At 39.2% G+C, this 19,700-nt stretch overlaps 1 protein-coding gene across 2 annotated transcripts in view; it reads right to left on the reverse strand.

Moving 5' to 3' along the window:
* The window catches only part of KCNAB1 (potassium voltage-gated channel subfamily A regulatory beta subunit 1), a 421,013-nt gene that overhangs the window by 240,748 nt on the left and 160,565 nt on the right, over window positions 1-19,700 (reverse strand). The gene's annotated exons all lie outside the window — the stretch shown is intronic.

The following is a 19,700-nucleotide window of genomic DNA, read 5'->3' on the forward strand; positions in this document are numbered from 1 at the left end:
CCTCCACGTTTAGGGCCTAACTGCTGCCCCACACCCTTTTATGCCCCTTCATGCCCTTGCCCCAGGTCGTACCAGCCAGCTCTCCCCTGATCTTTCCTCCACACCCTGGCAGTTGCCAGTGGCTTGATAACTACCAGAATGGCATCCATCACTGTCCCTGATTTTGAGGATGGTGGACAGTTTGGCAGGTTGATGACTGATTCTCCTGGAGTCTCCCTCTTGGCTTTGGGGTGGGAGGTGAAATACCCCATTCCCTTGTAGGGCATTAGTGAAAGGAGGAAGACCACCACAGTACTTTACAAGGAGACCTCTCATTCTCTCCCTAGTAGGCTTCTCTATATTCATTTGGGTGAGCGGCTGGTAGAGATGGTTCCAGGGCTGGTTCTGCTGAAATCCCACCTCTCAGCAAGCCCTGAGGGACATGGTTGACCACCGTACTTGGCAGTTGTACAGGACTGTACAGTGTGTATGGGACTAATCCCAATCCCTGAGCAATGGGAAACATTGCACTAGGCACCTAGCTTTCTCTCTAGTTCCTAGAATTGTGAAGCCGTAGTCTTCTGCTCCTTCATTCTCTGGCATGTGACACTTAATAGACCAGGTTGGTCACAAGATGGCAGGAAAATTGGGGGCTTCCAGCCTTCTCTTGGCTCCTCCTTTTGTGAGAACAGGTCAGCTAACTCCTCTTTCTTTGACGTTGACCTCAAAAATTGGGTGAGTTGGGATCTATGGTTTATAACATTCAACTTGATATACTGTTATAATTCTACTGAGTAATCTATTTTATATTACTGCTATTGTTCTCAATTCATTTAAGCAGGTGAATTTTTTCTCCCCAGTAAGGTAAAAGCTGAGATGATCCTTAAAGAACAAGCAGTGTTCAGTATTTCCTTTTCTTTATGCACAGACCCTACCAGGGTGCTATGAACATAACAGACAGGGACTAGATATAGACTTGTTGACTTGACTGGGGAACAACAGGAGCTATAGACCTCAGGAGCCTGTGCTGTGGCAACCTGTGGTGGCTACCCACTGCCATGTAGAAACAGAGAGGGCAGAAGCCACATGCTGACCTATAAGGCTGTACATACATGATATTCAAGATTAATTCTGGTCATCAAAAACTCAAGTAATCCAGAATTAAAATCCAGATTTATGGTATCAGGGGAATAAAATATACATATGATTGGATGTTTTCTTTTTTCTAAAAAAATAATTTATTGCTTGCAACTCAGTAGAGTGCCAGAGAGAAATAGGCAAGGCAAGAAGAAGTAACTTGCTAGCATCCCTAAAGAAATGTTGGTTTTCCAGTTTTGAAATTTGGGGAAAGGGGGTGTTTTTTTTCTCTTCGGAAGAGAAAAAATAAGGAAAAATAAGAAATGGATCCCTAACTAAAAGCGAAAAATAACTTTTAGTGAAAATCTGAAAGCTAATGTTAATGAATCCTCAGGATACATATGTATGTTCCAATTTTTTATGTTGATACCCTGTATTTCTTAAATTCAAATATTACATCAACTGAAAACGTGTGGTCCATTTAATAATAGTTATTCAGAACAAAGAAACATGACCACAATAATACTCGTTTTTGGTCGTAACAGGCTTCCTAACATTAACAGGATGGAGTTAAAATGTTGAAATGTTAAGATCACTGCTGTGCTAAGCTCTTTATTTAATCCTCTTAACAGCCTATACAATAGATACTGTCATCATCCAGACTGATGAAAAGTTAGTCCAGCACCAAAGACAGTATAAGTAGCAGAGCTGGGATTCAAACTTGAGTCTAAGTACTACAGTGAACAGATCCAGACTAGAAGCTCCATATGTAAGAGGACATCCCCATTATCATCACAGACTTGTCTACCCAACATCTGACTACTTCCATCCCTAACTCCCCAGGTTCCAGCCACCTTCATCCTCCTGAAGATGACTGCAGCATCTTCCTGATTGGCCTCTTAACTTGCACCCTACAGTCTCTTATCCACTGAGATACCCGAACAATCTTTATAAACCCTACAACAGATTTGTCACACTTCGGCTCAAAATCTTGCAATGGCTCCATCTTACCCAGAATTAAATCCAAGGTTCTCACCATGGCCCATGAGGCCCTCCAGATCTGGCTCCTGGCTGCTCCTCTCCTTCCCTGGCCCATTCCAAACTCACTGGACTCTCAACTGTTCCCAGATGCAGCAAATGCCCTCAGGGCCTTCGCGCTTGCTGTTTCCTCTGTCTGGATTGATCTTCCCCCAGATACTCAAAAGGCTTATTCTCTCACCTTCTTCCAGTCCATGATCAAAAGTTATCAACAGACATCCCTTTCCACCCTCTTCATTTTAAAATTTTTTTTATTTTTATGAAATTTTTAAAGGTTACTTTCCATTTACAGTTATTACAAAATATTGGCTATATCCCCATGTTGTATAATACATCCTTGAACCTATCTTACACACAACAGTTTGTACCTCCCACTTCCCCACCCCTATATTGTCCCTCCCCTGCCTCCCCACTGGTAACCACTAGCTTGTTCTCTATGAGTCTGCCTCTGTTTTGTTATATTCAGTAGTTTGTTGTTTTTTTAGATTCCACATGTGATATCATACAGTATTTGTCTTTCTCTGACTTATTTCACGTAGCATAATGCCCTTCAAGTCCATCCATGTTGCTGCAATTGGCAAAATTTTGCTCTTTTTTTATGGCTGAGTAGTATTACATTGTATATACATATCACATCTTCTTTAGCCATTCATCTGTTGATGGATACTTAGGTTGTTTGCATGTCTTGGCTATTGTGAATAGTGCTGCTATGAACATAGGGGTGCATGTATCTTTTCAAATTAGTGTTTTTGGTTTTCTCAAATATATACACAGGAATGGAATTGCTGGGTCATACAGTAGTTTAGTTTTTTGAGAAAACTCCATCCTGTTTTCTATAGTGGCTGTAGCAATTTACATACCCGCCAACAGTGTACAAGAGTTCCCTTTTTTCCACATCCTCACCAACATTCGTTAATTGTAGACTTTTTGATGACGGCCATTCTGTCTGTCCACCCTCTTTAAACAGCACCCTCCAGGAGCCTCTGCATCTTGCCATGCTTATCTTCATAGCTGGTCTCACCTCCTGATATGCTAAATGTTTACTTCTTTGTTTCTCTTTCTCCCTCTTCTAAAATGTAAGCTTTTTAAAGGCAGACTCCATTTTGCTCACCCCCTTATCCTCAACACCCAGAGCAGTGCCTGGCACAGAGCAGGTGCTCAGGGAGTGTTTGTTGAATGAATCCATTCATTTGAAATCCCATCAGCCTTAATAGTTAAGGATCCATATATATGGGCGAAATGCTCTTCTAGGAACTATTTATTCTGTAAAATACCTACTACTTTGTGGATAATCACAATTACATATGAAAAAGCTTTAATGCCAACTGTTTAATAATGAGACAGATCTGTCCTCTAATTCCTGTTATTTCATGGTTAGAACACTGCACAGTATTTTAATAATAATGTGGTCAGTCACAGCCTCCCTGAGATGGCATCGCTATGCCTTATCTATACGTCTGCACTTTCCTTGGCCTCAGTTCTCCTCCCTCGAGTGGCGGTAACAGCACCAAGACAACTTCAGAGCCCTTAATTTTCTCTTTCTACTTGGCTCTGCACTATGAAACTCAGCTTTCATTTTAATAAAATTCTCTCTTGTCCTAAACAGAAGTGGAAACCATTTAATCATTCTTTTGAGAAATAAGTGTGCTGGTAAGAGGAAATTTTTAACTATATAAATAATTTCTATTCTTGAGAAGGTAGAACAAAAAGAAATAATGAAAATATTTCTAAATAAAAAAGTTCTCTATTTCCATAAAAATAACTTCTGCCATTCTTAAATCCACATATAGTTGGCCCTTTGTATCTGCAGGTTCCACATGTACAGATTTAACCAACCACAGATCAAAAATATTCCTTAAAAAATTCCAGAAAGTTCTAAAAAGCTTAACTTAAATTTGCCATATGCTGGCAACTATTTACATAGCATTTACATTGTATTATGTATTATATATGATCTAGAGATGATTAAAGTATATAGGAGGAGGTGTGAGGTTATATGCATACACATACTAGGCCATTATATATAGGGGACTTGAGTATCCTGGGATTTTCATATCTGTGGGGGTCCTGGACCCAATCCCCAGTGGATACTGAGGGACACTGTAGTCTCTGCAGGGAGAAGCCTGTACACTAGTGTCTCTGTAGCAGGAAGCATTTGTCCTCTTCCTTGTCCTTCTTACTTTGGTTGGCTTGTTTCCCATCTTGAAATGGTGCCTGGATTGTCCTCCCTGTCCAACTTGTCCACTTTCCAAAATGTACAAAAAGCAGCAAAGAATCTCAGGCCACAAACTTAGGTGTTTGCAAAATACAGCATGTTAAAATTTTTCTATAAATTCACTTAATTTCAATTCAGGGACCCCCTCCTGCCGAGCTGAGAGAAGATTTAACTTTCAGATGATACTGGCTCTCTTCTTGCTCTCTCCATGCTGCTGAGGTTGGGCCAAGGTCCCAGTGTTACCCTTTCAGGCATCAGGGAATCCCTCCCATCATTGGTCATCTGTCCACTGTCACCCCAGAGACAGCCTATGTCCCAGACCACATGGTCCTTGACTCTGCTACTTTGATGCCACACAGGTTGCTTCACAGATCTTGGGAGAAGCTGAACCCCTGTCTGGGGACCCAGTCTCTCTGATACCACAGGGCCATTTCCTCTGAGATCCTATCATGTACTTTGGATGCTATTAGGGAGCAAGACTCATGGGCTCATAGACCTTCCACTGAACCTCCCATCCAACAGAATCTCAGCTTAATCTGGGAAATGGCTTTGCTCTCAAACCTGACTCTCTTTAACAGACTTAGGTTTGGGGAAACAAAATCACACTTTCTGCAAATAAGAAAGCGTAAGCTACTTGCTTGAATGGAGAAAAGACAGCAGAGATATGCGGGGAGAAGCCACATATGTTAACATCTTACAGTGGATACTGAAAGCCCCCATTGCAACCAAACCAGAAGATCCCTTCTCTGTTCCTGCATCTCAGAAGAAAATGTTGTAGCTCACTGTGGCTGGAGTTGTAGCTCAGTGTGGCTGGAGTGGACCTGGACTTGGGGTTTCAAGAGGCCCTGCGACCTGGACCCCTAAGGAATTCAGGCCCTCAAGCTGCTGTAGCCCTTGAGAAAAGGCCAGAGTGACTGGATATGCCATGAGTAGACTCAGCCAGCTTCATCTGAGCATCATGTGTTCAAAATCCACACATTGAAGGAGTTTTGGAATGGGTATCATTTTTTAATTGACCGATATAAACCTGTGAATATTATGTATCAATATAAATAATTTCCCTACAAAGTCTGGTTTGCATGCAGGTATTCTTTTTATGACTTAATCTGTTTACTACCATAAGGACTATAGTTTTATAAACCACCTTGTTTTCATTGTCCCCTTCTTTGTGAAGAATCAAGTGATAACTTGGGAATCACCATCTTATGCAGACTACATTCTTAGCAGAAAACCAACCAAAACAAAGACTCAAGTAGTCCCCACACAATCCTCCCCCCAGGACTCTGCACATAGCTGCACTTTTCTCTTTTGGAGCAACACAGTGCATGGCCGGCGGAGGTTTCTCAAGGAATGTGCATGCTTTAGGACGAATGGTTACAAGCATCCATGATCCCTGTCTTTACTCTGTCATTTTAGTTTTCTTTTTTCAGTTGTAATCCATGCCATTTTGGGAACCACCTTACATTCTTTTCTGGTACAAGGCTGTGTGTAAGTAGATATAACAGAAATAGTAGGGGACAGCAAGGATAGGTCATGCTCTTCAGTAGCCAAGGTCAAAAGCAAACAGGATTCCTGCCTCCAAAAGAGAGAACTCATCATGAATGTGAAGAGGGCAAGTCTGGTAGAGAATGAAGCCTGCAGGGGAAGCCAAGGGAGTTACACTGTAATACAATCCCACAGAAGCCTTAGAAACTGATGAAAACTGGCTCATTAATGCATCCAATTATCCATCCAACAAACTTTTATCGATCATCTGCAAAATGTCAGATACTGTGCTGCAACTGGGGCTGATTAAAATATGAATATTCCAAAAAAAAAGTTTAAAGAAAGATCTATTGCAGTGGTATCACCATATGCCCATAGAGCCTCATTCATTCTTGTCCCCTTGTTTTCAATATTATTGGCAATTATAATGGATAACAGTTGGTACTTTACATATATTATCTCATGCAATCTTGCAAGCAACCACATAAGGGATTACGAGGTCCTTCTTACAGATACTGGGGCACAGAGAAATTAAAGAATTTGTTAGTAAAGACAAAGATAGGTACAATCCCACTCCTGGGCATATATCTGGACAAAACTATAATTTGAAAAGATACATGCACCCTTATGTTCATAGCAGTACTACTTACAATAGCCAAGACATGGAAACAAATGTCCATTGAAAGATGAATGGATAAAGAAGATGTGGCATATATATGTATATACGTAAATACACACACATACACACACATACACACACACACACACACACACACACACACACACACACAATGGAATATTACTCAGCCATAAAAAAGAATGAAATACTGCCATTTGCAGCTACATGGATGGACCTAGAGATTATCATACTAAGCGAAGTAAGTCAGAAAGAGAAGGACAAAGACCACATGTTCTCTCTCTAATGGCACAAATGAACATATCTACAAAACAGAAACAGACTCACAGGTATAGAGAACAGACTTGTGGTTGCAGGGTGGGTGGGGATGAGGGTGGGGGAAGGTTGGATTTGGTGTTTGGTACTAGCAGATTCAAACTATTATATATAGGATGGATAAACAACAAGGTCCTATTGTATAGCACAAGGAACTATATTCAATATCCTGTGTAAACCATAATGGAAAATAATATGAAAAAGAATATATATATGTATAACTGAATCACTTTGCTATACATCAGAAACTAACATGACATTTTAAATCAGCTATACTTCAATTAAAAAAAAAAGACAAAGCTGGGTAAATGAATATTACAGTACCTCGAGCTACTGGGCATGCTCCTGCAGAGCTATTCACTGCTAGTACTCCACGCTTTGTGTTTGCAACTTAAACGCACACACACACTCACACACACACACCCCTTGCTGGACTAAATATGTGTGATAAATATTTGCCAAAAGTTCATCTTTAAAATACTTGTTACCTTCTTGAGCTATATATAAATTTACCTACTAAGACCTGAAGATGTCCTATTCTCCCTTTGAGGAAAACTTCTAATAGTTTGAACTGCCAAAAATAAGCATAATGGCTGCTGAACCTTCCATCAGCCTGTGGATTCTGGATCAGCCCTGAGCTCCTGCATATGTGTTCTTTGTACCACTACTCTGCCCTGGTTTTCTGGCCAGAGTAAAGATGAATGGCACCAGGCACCTGGACCATTCCATGGCTCATATCAACAAGGGAAAATAGAACCTTGCCCAGAAATGTCACTTGCCCATGTTGGATTCCTTTTAGTCCTGAATCACGACTGGCATAAACAGATGCTGGTCACCATAAGAAAAAATTGGCTGGAAGCTGTCTGAACTTAGAGTTGAAACCTAAAGCTCAATATTTGGGATTGCACAAGATGTCATTATGTTCTATTTTTGTGCCTGAGTTGCTGTAACTGAAAATGGGCATAACACTACTTGCTAACCCCTTTCAGAGTTCTGCTCAAGGATAAAGATAATACTAATTAAGCTCTTTCAATCCCTTGGTTGAAATGTTTACGTGAAGCAATAACATAAAGTAAGATTTTAGTGGCACAGGATGTTACTCAGACATTTTGGTAATTCGTAATTGTCCTTTGTCAAACCCTGTCCCCAAGGTATTTTCATCTCAAAGTAGGTATACATCAGGCTAATATCCTTAGCAAGAGTAACAAACAAGAAAAATTATAAACTAACATTTTATGAATGTCTCTACTTCTAAAACTAATCATTATTAGAAGTCAAATACTTTGATCAATGGTACTGTCACATGATAATATTACTTTCCTGCTAACAAATAAAATTGAAGTACACTTATTAAACTTACCACATTTGCTTCATTAGTGGCCATCAATGACCTGTAATCAAGCAGAATTTATTGGTGGAATAGATATACAGACTTCAACTTGTTTATTTTTCTTTTCTGCTGTCAATATTAACCAATGTTGTCATTGTTGTATATGCATTAGGAAAATATCTTCTCTGAATGAGAATACAGACCCTGTTGGCAATAATTTGGAGGGCATCAAGGATAGGTCTGGTTCCTCCCCTTCCTGCCCTCCATGTACTACTAGAGGGGCTTGGCGTTCACTGGTGGCTGTAAGTACACTGTCATGTCAATATAAAGATGGTGCAACTGAGTTGAAAATGCATGTGGTATTGTCTAGCCCTGTAAGGGATTCTATAGCAATACTTTCCCATTCCTATTATAGAATTACTTCCTCCATTGCATTCTAACCCATGCTTTGCATCCCAGCTCTATAGTTGTTCAGTGTGGCAGTGCAGTCCAAAATCAGCAAGGTCCCAAAGGGCTCATTTCCTCATTTCCCTCTCACTCAAGTATTGTGTCCCTTAAAGGCTCCAGGAAATAATATCTGGCCATGAGTGAAGGAATCATAACCCAAGGTTGAGTTTTAACTCTTGACTCTTCTGATTTCTGAATTCCAAATTAATCTTTTCTAAGTCACTTTGATCTGCAGCCACTAATATTTCTCTCCAAATCTGATACAATCTGGTACTTACTGCTTGCAGGCCAAGAGAAGGTATACAGATTTAAATGATTTGGCATCAAGAGTGTAATTCTTCAAAGCCCAATATTCTAGGCAGTGATAGAGGAGCTTTGGGTCTTAGAAAGGGATGAAGAGAACTAAGAAACAACCAGATACTCCTACTGGTATGTGAGACCAAGCTTCACAGAGGAAAATTGCATGAGAGTTAAAACATTTGAAAATTTGTATCAGAATATGTACAAATTTTATGAATAAGAATAAAAGCATCTTTGTGATTAAAATAAAATGACTGGCCAACCTAATGGCTTCAAGAGAATAATATTTAATAGAAGGATTCAGAAAAAGAATTTCACCTCCCTGCAAGAAACTCCTACTTTCCTCCTCCCCAACACCACCATTAATTGACAACATTAAGGAGGCGGGGACAGTATGAGTTTTATGGAAAGGTTAAGTTCTATTATATGAGGCGCACAGAGCCTCACAGATGCATCACATCAGGATGAAAGAGGCGTTGCCATGGCTCACACACCCCAGGTGCTCAGAAGGAGTAAGATTCCATAGCTCACTGATTACAGTCATGAAATTTGGAAGCGGATATATATTTCTGAAGTCATGGGAATTTTAATTACAGCTTGATCTTTATGGCTATCCATTGAATTTTCTATTACTATCCACTTCCAAATTTGTACTTAGGTCTTGGGATTTAAAAAAAAAAAGCAAAAAGGGATATTTCTGGCAGATGTTTCATTAAGGGGCCTAAGAAGCAGAGCAGATTCAGGCAATAGCTGCCATTATAGTAATTGTCAAGGTCAAGATAAAACTGTTTAAACTTTTTCACACTGAAGTTACACACTGTAAATACGAATTTTTATTTTGATTCAAACCTAAGCTGTAACCTTACACAGAGAAAATTCCCGTGCCCTGCATTTTCCATTACCTCATTATTCCTTTTGGTATCTTGCCTCACCTGAATGAGTCTTAGATGCTAGAGAAAGTAATGAGGATGTAATGCTTGATACTTTCGTTTCCTTTACTCTCCCCTCTTTTGCATAACATATTTGCATGATACATGTGGTAAGCTGTATAATGGCCCCTGTAAGATGTTCACACCCTAATCTCTGGAAAGTTGTGAATAATATTACTTTACATGGTAAAGGGGACTTTGCAGATGTGATTAAGTTAAAGATTTTGAGATGGGGTGATTATCCAAGATTATCCGGCTGGAACCAATGGTATATCAGCAGTCCTTATAAGAGGAAGACAGGAGGGTCAAAGTGAGAAAGAGGAGATGTGAGATGTCTCCAGAAGTTGGAGATATGTGCTTAGAAGATAGAGGAAGGAGCCACAAGCTAAGAAATGCAAGTGGCCTCTGGAAGCTGGAAAAGGCAAGAAAATAATTTCTACCTTGAGGCTTCCAGAAGGAACACAGCCCTACTGACACCTTGATTTTTAGACTTCTGGCTTCCAGAACTGTGAAAGAATACATTTGTGTTGTTTTAAGGCACTAACTTTGTGGTAGTTTGTTGCAGGAGCAATAGGAAACTACTACAGTGTAAAATGCCCAGCTTTGTTTCCTAAAGATACTTGCCATATCCCCTTCTAAATTACTTCCTGTTTTGATATAGGACCACAGAAAATCCTGATGAAGCCCTCAGGAAACATCTGGTGGAGTCTGGACTCCTCAGGCAAATATACACTTGCTTCTCTGGTTAAGGAATTATCCTGTGTTTTTATGGACTAAGATATCCAAGCCTCCTGATTTCCAGAAGATTGCTTTTGGAAAAACTGTATTTGAGTGTAACTGAAACCTTAAACTTCTTTGTAAATGAAAGATAAGCCACTATTGAGTGAGAAGTTGTATGTTAACCATGAAGTTCCCAATTCCCACTTTCTATTTGAGTCTCCTTGAGTAGTTTATTTTCTCTTCATCAGAATGGAACAAGTATGCTTTCCATCAAGATGAAAACCCTCTAGAATCAGACGAAGACATCTTCTGAGCATGTCCACTCTTTTCATTAAGTGCAAAAACTCCATAATGCAGAAGTACTTGTTCATATAGAGGTAGAAAATGGAGAAGGAGTGAGTCAAAAGGTCTATTTTCATCAAATGCCTCAGAGGAATTCTTTGCTGATTGAGAGAGAATAGTATTCATTAAAGCCATGCTATTTACTCAACTGATTTTTATAATGAGCTTGTTGCTGTGGTCTCAGGCCAAAGATACTAACAACAAAAACCATATAACATAAAAATCAAGTTTAAAGTGGAAGTTAATTTCAAAGAAATGGAAAAGAGGGTGCTTTAATAGCATATGTTCTTCAGAGAAAAACTCACTTTTCTTATATAAGAGCTCTGTCAAAGCAGATGGGCTTTCCAGTAGATACAAACTCATCATGGAGAACACTGTGCTTGGAATTTCCTGCAGTTAAGTCCCTTCAGGAGCACTGTCTTGGAAGATGTTGATTACCAATACAATAAATATCTTCTGTTAATAAAACTAGCCATGCACAGTTGCCTTTACATTTAAACCTGCTCGATTAAAAAAAAAACTCTGTAAGAGTGAATCAAAAGGCAAACCAATCATATTACAAGCTGTTAGTTTTTCTACCTGGATATTCAACTGCTATTGAAACCTATAAGCCAGATCTGAACTTTTCATATTTCTTTAACCCAAGAGACTTCAATTGTCACCATTAAAAAGTACAGAGCTGATGATCTCCTACGAGTTGCTACATATAAGCAGAGTGATCCTCCATTATTCAAATAAATAGGTTAGAATGTTTAAAAATGTTTCAGAGCAATTTTTTCAAAGACTGGCTCAAAATGTTAAAAAAGACTTTTTTCTTCTAAAATAGTAAGCATGACCATGGAATGCAGACAAGGGGACAGAGCATGTTTCTGTTCTAAGGCAATCTTGTGATTCTGTACTGAAAAGTCTAGACCTTTTCTTGAAATTTTATCCAGCTCTGGATGACTTAAAAGAGATGTAGTATGTTATAGAGGGTTTAGATGAGAGTCACAATTACAGTTGGGAATCAGAAAATTAAATCTAGGAGGAACCATCATAGATATTAGAAGGTTGAGTCATAATAATGGTTTTCAAGTAGCAGAAGACTTACAAGGCAGGAAATTATGGCTAGCTCATTTTCCTTTCAATTGAGTACAGGCCAAGAAGCTTCCAATGCAGCTTGAAACGAGCTGAGTCAACCGCAAGAAGGAATTTTCTCATGGTGACGTTTTTTTTTTTTACGCTTGGATGGTTTAGCAGCAGAACACTCAGGCCAGGTGAGCAGGTGCTGGTACCAGAATGGGAAGAAATCTCCCTCCCCAAGTGTCAACAGGAGGTTGGGAGCCTCGGGCATACCACTGGGTTCCCCCTCTTGCCTCACTGCTGGGCCCTTGCTTTCTTGCCTCTCAATCTTCTATCATCATTTTCAACCTGACTTTGTTAAGGTCCAGACAACAGACAAGAATTCAAAGAGCCCTCACTTTATTCTTCCTCTGAGGATTTCAGAGCTTAGTAAATGATTCTAATTCTTAGAAAGAAAAGCCAAAATTTTTTTCATGACTGCCGTGAAAGGAGATTACACAGTATTTCTTCAGGGGCCTTTACAAGTAGTTGCTGCACAGTGCAAACTGGAAAAACAGGACAGATTTCTCATGAGGGCTGGACCAGATGGCCTGTGCGAGGGCTCTCAGAGTCCTCCCTAGTTGTCAATTCCAAGAAAAAAAAAATCACTGCTGGGCTTCTGTTTTTGTTTCCAATCTGAGTAACTGAAAATCAACCTGCAAGGAGGGTTTTTAAATGTATTTTGATTCTGACTCTCAGGAACAAGTTTTCAAAGTAATCTCTCAAAGCATGGAGGAGAGTGAAGTATGTTCAGTGCTGAATGCCCTAAAGAGCATTTCATATCCAGGGTTGATATGTAGCCCTGTCTGATCATCTGTGCCCATGGGCTTGTAGATTTCTTTCTGACACACCATTTATTTAGAAACTGTGACACCAAGCACACTATCATCTGAAAGTTAATTTATGTCCAGCTTCAGAATATGTACAAGTAGAGAGCTGCCGCGGGGGCACTTTGGGGTCCTCACGACTCGGCAGCAGATGAAGAAAGCGGGTCTGGCTCTCTGAGTGCACAGCAGGGCTTTGCTTCTTCTAGAGATAAAAGCTTGAACCGCAGACTGTGCATTCGTATAGAAAGGAATTGTCCCTTCTAGAAGTGTTTCATGCACTGTGCTTTTTTCCTGTGTTAAAAAATGGGGCATGATCAAGGAGCTGCAACATAGAAGCTAACAGAGCATAAGGAATCCTGCTCTTGGAATCAGGACCAGAGTTTGGCCTTGACCCTTTCATCAGCTCCTTGAGTAACTCTAACCAAGGCACTGGTCATTCTGTACAAAGTGATGTGACTGAACTAGATGGAATCTGAAGTTTCCTCAATGCCAACATCCACTGCTAACTCACTTATTTCTAGTGATTACATAGGATTAAAATTTCTGAATATTGAAATGGAAATTTGAAAGACTTTTTTGGCCTTAAATCCTTCAGTCTCCATCACTCTATTTTCTAATTCTGAAAAGAGTGGAAAACTGGTTGTAGAAATATTTGTAAGCATACAGCATGATTAATTTGCAACATCAAATCATTTTTTATTATTTCTGATGACTATTTCTCAGAATGGCTTTGAAATTCTTATAAGGAAAAGTATGAATCAATGCTTGTGAATTCAATTCTCATAAAGTGGTATTCTCTCCAAAAAAAAAAAGTTTTGAAGAATACTCAAAGAAACCAAGAGTCCCATATTTTGATCAGATTCACTGGTCCAAAATCTCATCTGTTCATGAATTCATATACTAATGATAAACTATGCATTTGATGAAATGAATTTAAAAGATCAAAGTGAAACATGAATCTGACTTTCCTTTTTAATGTAATGGGACTTTTTTTCTTCTTCTGTCAGAACATTTCTCAAATTACCACAAGTGCAAATGTTTACAGAAAATTTTTTTAAAAAAAGAATGTCTATAAAATGAGCGCACTTCTAAAGAGGGTCACTGAATGGATTTGGGATTAAGGGCTCCATCTGTAGCAACCCAATTGAAGATCTCAGCTAGAAGACAAGCTGTTTCTGGAAACACTTTGGATAGATTCCTTCACTTGCATGTGTGCACACACATACACATGCACATATCGTGCACACACACACTTCCAGAATGGCAGAACTGGAACTACGTTTGCCTAACAACTTCCAGGAGGCTCCCTCCCCTCCTACCATTTTCTCACCATCCCATGGATGCCAGACTTCTGGCTGATGCTTTGCAGAGGTGGAATAAACTCTATGAGACTGAATCAGCAACTAACTTTCGGGAAGGTTTCTCCACCTCCCATTCTCACCATTTTGCTTTGAGGAAGAGAGGAAAGCCCACACCCATGGGTGTAAGTGAAAATGACAATGGCAATCTTTACCCAAGAAAATGACATTTTAAATAACCAAGCTGCTCTCTTCTCTGGACTAAAATCAGATATTTCTATTTGAAACACAGCCACAGAGCTGGCACTGCTCCCCTTCCTCCTCTTCAGCCCACCTATTTCCTCCCACTTTTCCCCATGCGGAGGCTCGCGAGCAAATTCACACACACACACACACACACTCACTCACACACACACATTCAGTGCCTTTTACGTAATCAGCTGACAAGGTTGATCTTTCACTTCAATTGCTTTGATTCAAAATCTGCCCACCATTCGTGGGAGGTAAAGAATGGTGGATGAGACGTGTGCTTTAATAAAGAGGCTAGGGAAGGAAGAGCCTGGGAAAGGCATCTGGTCTGAGTCTTTTCTACGTAGTCTTGATTCTCTATAGGAAAATACAGAGTGTTATGGAATTCAACATAAATTCTCTTGTTTCAAACTTACAACTCTTAGATTTCTTTTTAACAGCTGCTAGATTAATTCCTTAATAGAACTTTGTGACCAGATACCTTGTTTAAAAATCTGAAATGGTTCTTCCATTGCTGATGCTCACCTTATATCTTACTGTGTTGCCTTGACCTCCAATGTATCATATCTGACTCCTCTTTGCCTCTACAAGATGCTCTCTCACCACTTCCCTGTATGAACCCTCTGCCCTACTCCATGATTTCTCAGCACAGCAGGCACAGTCTTTGGACAGGCTATTCCCGCTGCTGCAGTCTGTCTGCTCTCCTCCTCCTTTCTGCTCATCTTGGTATTTCTCCTTTCTCAATATTAAGCTTCCCTGATCTTTCTCATGAAACCTCTCCCTGATTCCTACAGCCCCTGGTGAATGATGGCTCCTCAAACTACAGCAACAGTTTTTCTTTGTATCACTTAACATATGCAACCTTTTTGTGTAGATATCTATTCACACTAAACTGTAAACAACCAAGAGAGGAACTACCCAAGAGAGGACTCTTTGTATCCACAGCATTTCACATAGTGTCCCACATATGTAGTCATACATTTTCCAGGCATTTATTGAGTAGCTATTATGTGCCACGTGCCAGGTTAGACTCTGGGGTTACAGAGATGAGCAAAATCCAAACCTCAAACTGCTACGGACTAATGGGGAAGATATAGATGTAAATGGATAAGAGCAACACTATGCAATCAATAATTTCCATATCAGAAGTAAGAATCTGATGCAGTGGAGGCACTAAAGAACAAGTATTTAATGCTATAAGGGGTGGAGCCAAGGAAGGTTTCACAGAGAAGGTTAGGCTAGAGTTGGGTCTTGGAGGATGCATAGGAGTTTGCCTAATGGTTCAAGTAAGGTAGGAGAATTCCAGGGTAGAAGGACCAGCATGGAAAATGATACAGACGCACAAAAAACCAAGAAGGTCCAGTGTACTATAAGGAGTCCTCTCTCAAGTAGGTACTTATGATAAAACAAGTGGACAGAGATAAGATAAGAACAAAGAGTGGTGACTGTAAAGCATGATGGAAGCTAGACCATGAAGGACTTCAGGTACCATGTTAGGTGTCTGGATTTTATCCCCTGAGCTACAGAATGGCACTGAAGAAATTTGGGAATAACATTGTATCTGAAGTTATCTAATGATGACAACAACCTGATTGCTCTTCAGTGACTGAATGGTTAAAAAAATTGTGAAACATACATACCATGAGCTACTACTCAGCAAGAAGGAGGAATGAACTATTGATACACACAATTTGGATAAGTCTTAAGAGAGTTATGCAGAATGGAAAAAAGCCAATTCCCAAAATATGATAAACTGTATGATCCCATTTGTATAATGTTCTTGAAACAAATTATAGAGATGGATCAGAGACTAGTTGCTGAGGATTAGGGACTGGGGAGGAGTACGTGGATGTGGCTATAAAGAGGTAGTATGAGGGAGCCTTGTGGTGATGAAGCAATTCTAATGTTTCATTGTGGTGGTAGTCACACAAACTTCTATATGTGGTAAAATTACATAAACATAGAAACATACACACACATGAATACATGTATAACTGGTAAAATCTGAATAAATTCTGTGGATTGTACCAATGTCAGTCTACTAGATTTGATGTTGCGCTATAGTTATACAAGATATTCCCAGTGGAGAAAACATGATTGAGGGTATGCCAAAATTCCTTGTACATTTTGTGTGTGTGTGTGTATTCCTGTGATCTATAATTATTTGAATAAAAAAATTTAATGATGACAAAAGTGGTAAGTGGATTTACTCCAAAAAAAAAAAAAAGAGAAGTTTTCTAGTGGAGTTAAAGATTATTGCTCAGTTTCCTTTTTGTAAATAATTCTCTTAAGAATTTCAAAGCATGTTTTATGCAACTATATAAGACAAGGTTATATTGATATAATATAAATATAACAGATAAAATTTTTCTTCATGAAATTGGGTTCATTGATATTCAACTTGTTCTGGAACTAAAGTAACAATTTTAGAATAGGGGAGTAGCTCAGTACAAATGTGCTCAATTCTGAATATCAAAAGCTCTGAGATCATGTCCAACACTAGTAGCTAGATCATTCTAAAAAGTTATTTTAAAAAAACACCCATCAAACAAGCAAAAACAACCAAACAAATCTGGCTTAACCTGTGTTCTGAGTGATTTGGCTTTCTTAGGATAAAAAGTTCACATATGTACTTACATTTATGTGATATCTATCATGTATATATATATCATGTATACATCTATCATATATGGTCGGAGAGTATACAACAAACTCTAACACGGTATGATGAACTCTAATATTAAAAATATATGCAAAACTAAAATAAAGGACCTCACAGGTATAAGAAACATAATAGTCCTGTGTTATTTACACACAAGATAGTCCCCAAGATAAATGGTAGGTGGAATCTTGTTCTCTTGCTCTGACAGTGACATTTGAATAGCAGATTGTTCTAGGGGATTTCTTGTTCTCATCATCAGCCTTGAAACAATAGTTAATTTTATGCAAGATTCTTGCACAATGCTGATGTGACGGTAATAGTGGCTTTGAGTATTTTATTCTTGCAGAATTCAGATACTCCATACAAGTGTATATTAATTTTTTCTAAAATCCCAAGTTCATGAGCTCCTGATTAATGGATGGTAATTACAGGCTATGATATGAGAGCTGTGCTTTAAAAATCATAAGGTATTAAATGAGTAGAAGGCATTCTACTCATTTATCAGGGTTATAAGTAGGTCCTCAATGGCCAGGTAGCACCCTACAGCAAGGATGGAACCTGAACAAAGTCCTTGGGATGGCAAATAGGTGGCAAATATGGGCACAATGACTCATGACCCAAGATGCAACCATAATGCTGGAACTGAAACAGAGATGGTAACCTCAAAATGGACAAACAGGTTGGCTGAGCTATGACTATGACCCCCCAAAATATGACTTTCATAAGAATATCTCATAGTAGATAATTATTATGTATTTGTGTGTTTTCTTATTCATGGTCTGTTTTCCCAAGAATGCAAGCCCCAAACATTGTCTGGTTTCTGCACCTTTTTGTACCCAGTTTTAATAGGGTTCCTGATACAAAACAGGTGTTCAGTAAATATTTATTGACTAAATGAATACCTCTTCACTCCACAACACGGTTTTTTGACCATTATTCAGTGGTAGACACTTTTAAAATTCTGACCAAAGCTATGAACCCTCTCCTCAAAAATACACACAGGAAGACTATATTTTTTATTTTCTATAGGATTCATGGATCCCAGATTAAGTTATGCATATGGAAATCATTTTCAAGGATGAGAATATTATTGTAAACACAATTAGCCACTGATTTTAGTTCCTTCAGGCATTCTCCTGATTATTTACCCAAGCCAATTACCTCCCCAACATGATGGCATTATTTTTTATGTTTTGCTATTTGTTATCATTAATAAATAGTCCCTACATGCACATTATATTTTAGTGACATCAATGTCAAAGAAAAAGATAACTCAGCTCATAAAAATATTTCTGCCATTTTTATAAAGTGTATTAGTTAGTCTCTCTCTCTCCCACTTCTGTCTTTCTCTCTTTCTTTCTCCAACCCTAAGAAAGTCTTAGTGTACATTTGGTATAACCTCCTAATCTCTTTCCTAAAGGTCACTCTAAGTAGAATTTGAAATTGAAAGAGAAAGGGGTTAAGTCACACTTACACAAACACACAAAGCCACCGGCCTGTCATCAATGGAACAATTCAGAATAAGAGGGGGAGTGGAAACAAGGCACCTTGTCCAGTCACCATAAACAACAAATAATTCAAGTTATCCTGAAGACTGCAGATGGCTAGCTTTTTGTCAGAAAAGAGCTGTCTTTAGTTGTCAGTAATGAAAGATGCCCAAGTGAATCTTACACACTGAGCTTTTGGTAAAGAGAGATAATTACCATCTAATCTGAGCTGAGCTGTATTACCAGAAAAAACTTAATGGAAATCTCCTGCCTTTATAAGACCAAACTCTTCCAATACACTGATCCACAAGCAAGTATGAAACTCTGCCACAAGAAATTAAGGGTGTTACTTTTTATTCCTTCTGGTTTACAAAAAGAAAGCTCAAGGTCTGCTGGAGGCCACAGTTCAAACCACCTCTGTGATTTGCCTTAACCCTGAGTGTCTCATTCCCAGGGGCCCTGCCCGGGAAGGCGGCAGCTCCTCTCCATCTCCATCTGGCCAGCTGAACTGCATGCAGAGCAACGCCATGGCCACGGGGCAGGGGCTGGGTGTGTGCCACAGAAGCAGCAATAGAAAATGCCAATGCATTCGAGATTGCAGTCCTAGTTACCAACCTGTCATGGGGTCCCATTCTCCACCATGGAAATATCAAGAAAAGCAGAGGTTCTCACACTGATAACACTTCAAGGAATTGCCTGGAGTCAGCTGCTTGCATCGTACTGCAGTTGGGGCAAAGAGCTTTAGCTATAATTTTTAGTGGGTCCATCCACCCCATTCATGGCTTTCTTTCTTAATGGCTCAAAAATATACCAAAACAATAGTGCTTGGTGTTTTTCAATGAGATTTCCTGTTAAAGTTTCCTCTTAACTCCGCAAAGAAACTTTTTCAAGGACAACTTTTATAGAAATTGGTTTGAATGCTTATTTCAGAAACCTCACATGGGAAACATAGTCTTAGGTGTGCCTTATTTTAATTGCATTAAGTTCCTTATATCCTAAAACCTGGTTCCTAACAAAGATGAGGAATAGTTAAATATAAATAATGGACAAAGTCATATCTGCAAACCAGAGTCACCAAAGCCTTTGGGAGATGCACCATAAGCTCTTCTCTACATACGCAAAGACCTTTAGAGACTAGAAGCACAGTAGTTTTAAAGAAATAAAGTCAGGGAGACTCAGCACAAAGCAGATACAATAAGGAGGCAGGAGTCACAGAATTGAATAATGGAATTTTCTACTTATCGAATTTCAGTCATTCCCTA

The sequence above is a fragment of the Delphinus delphis genome, chromosome 4, assembly GCF_949987515.2.
Source record: "Delphinus delphis chromosome 4, mDelDel1.2, whole genome shotgun sequence".
Classification (NCBI taxonomy): domain Eukaryota; kingdom Metazoa; phylum Chordata; class Mammalia; order Artiodactyla; family Delphinidae; genus Delphinus; species Delphinus delphis.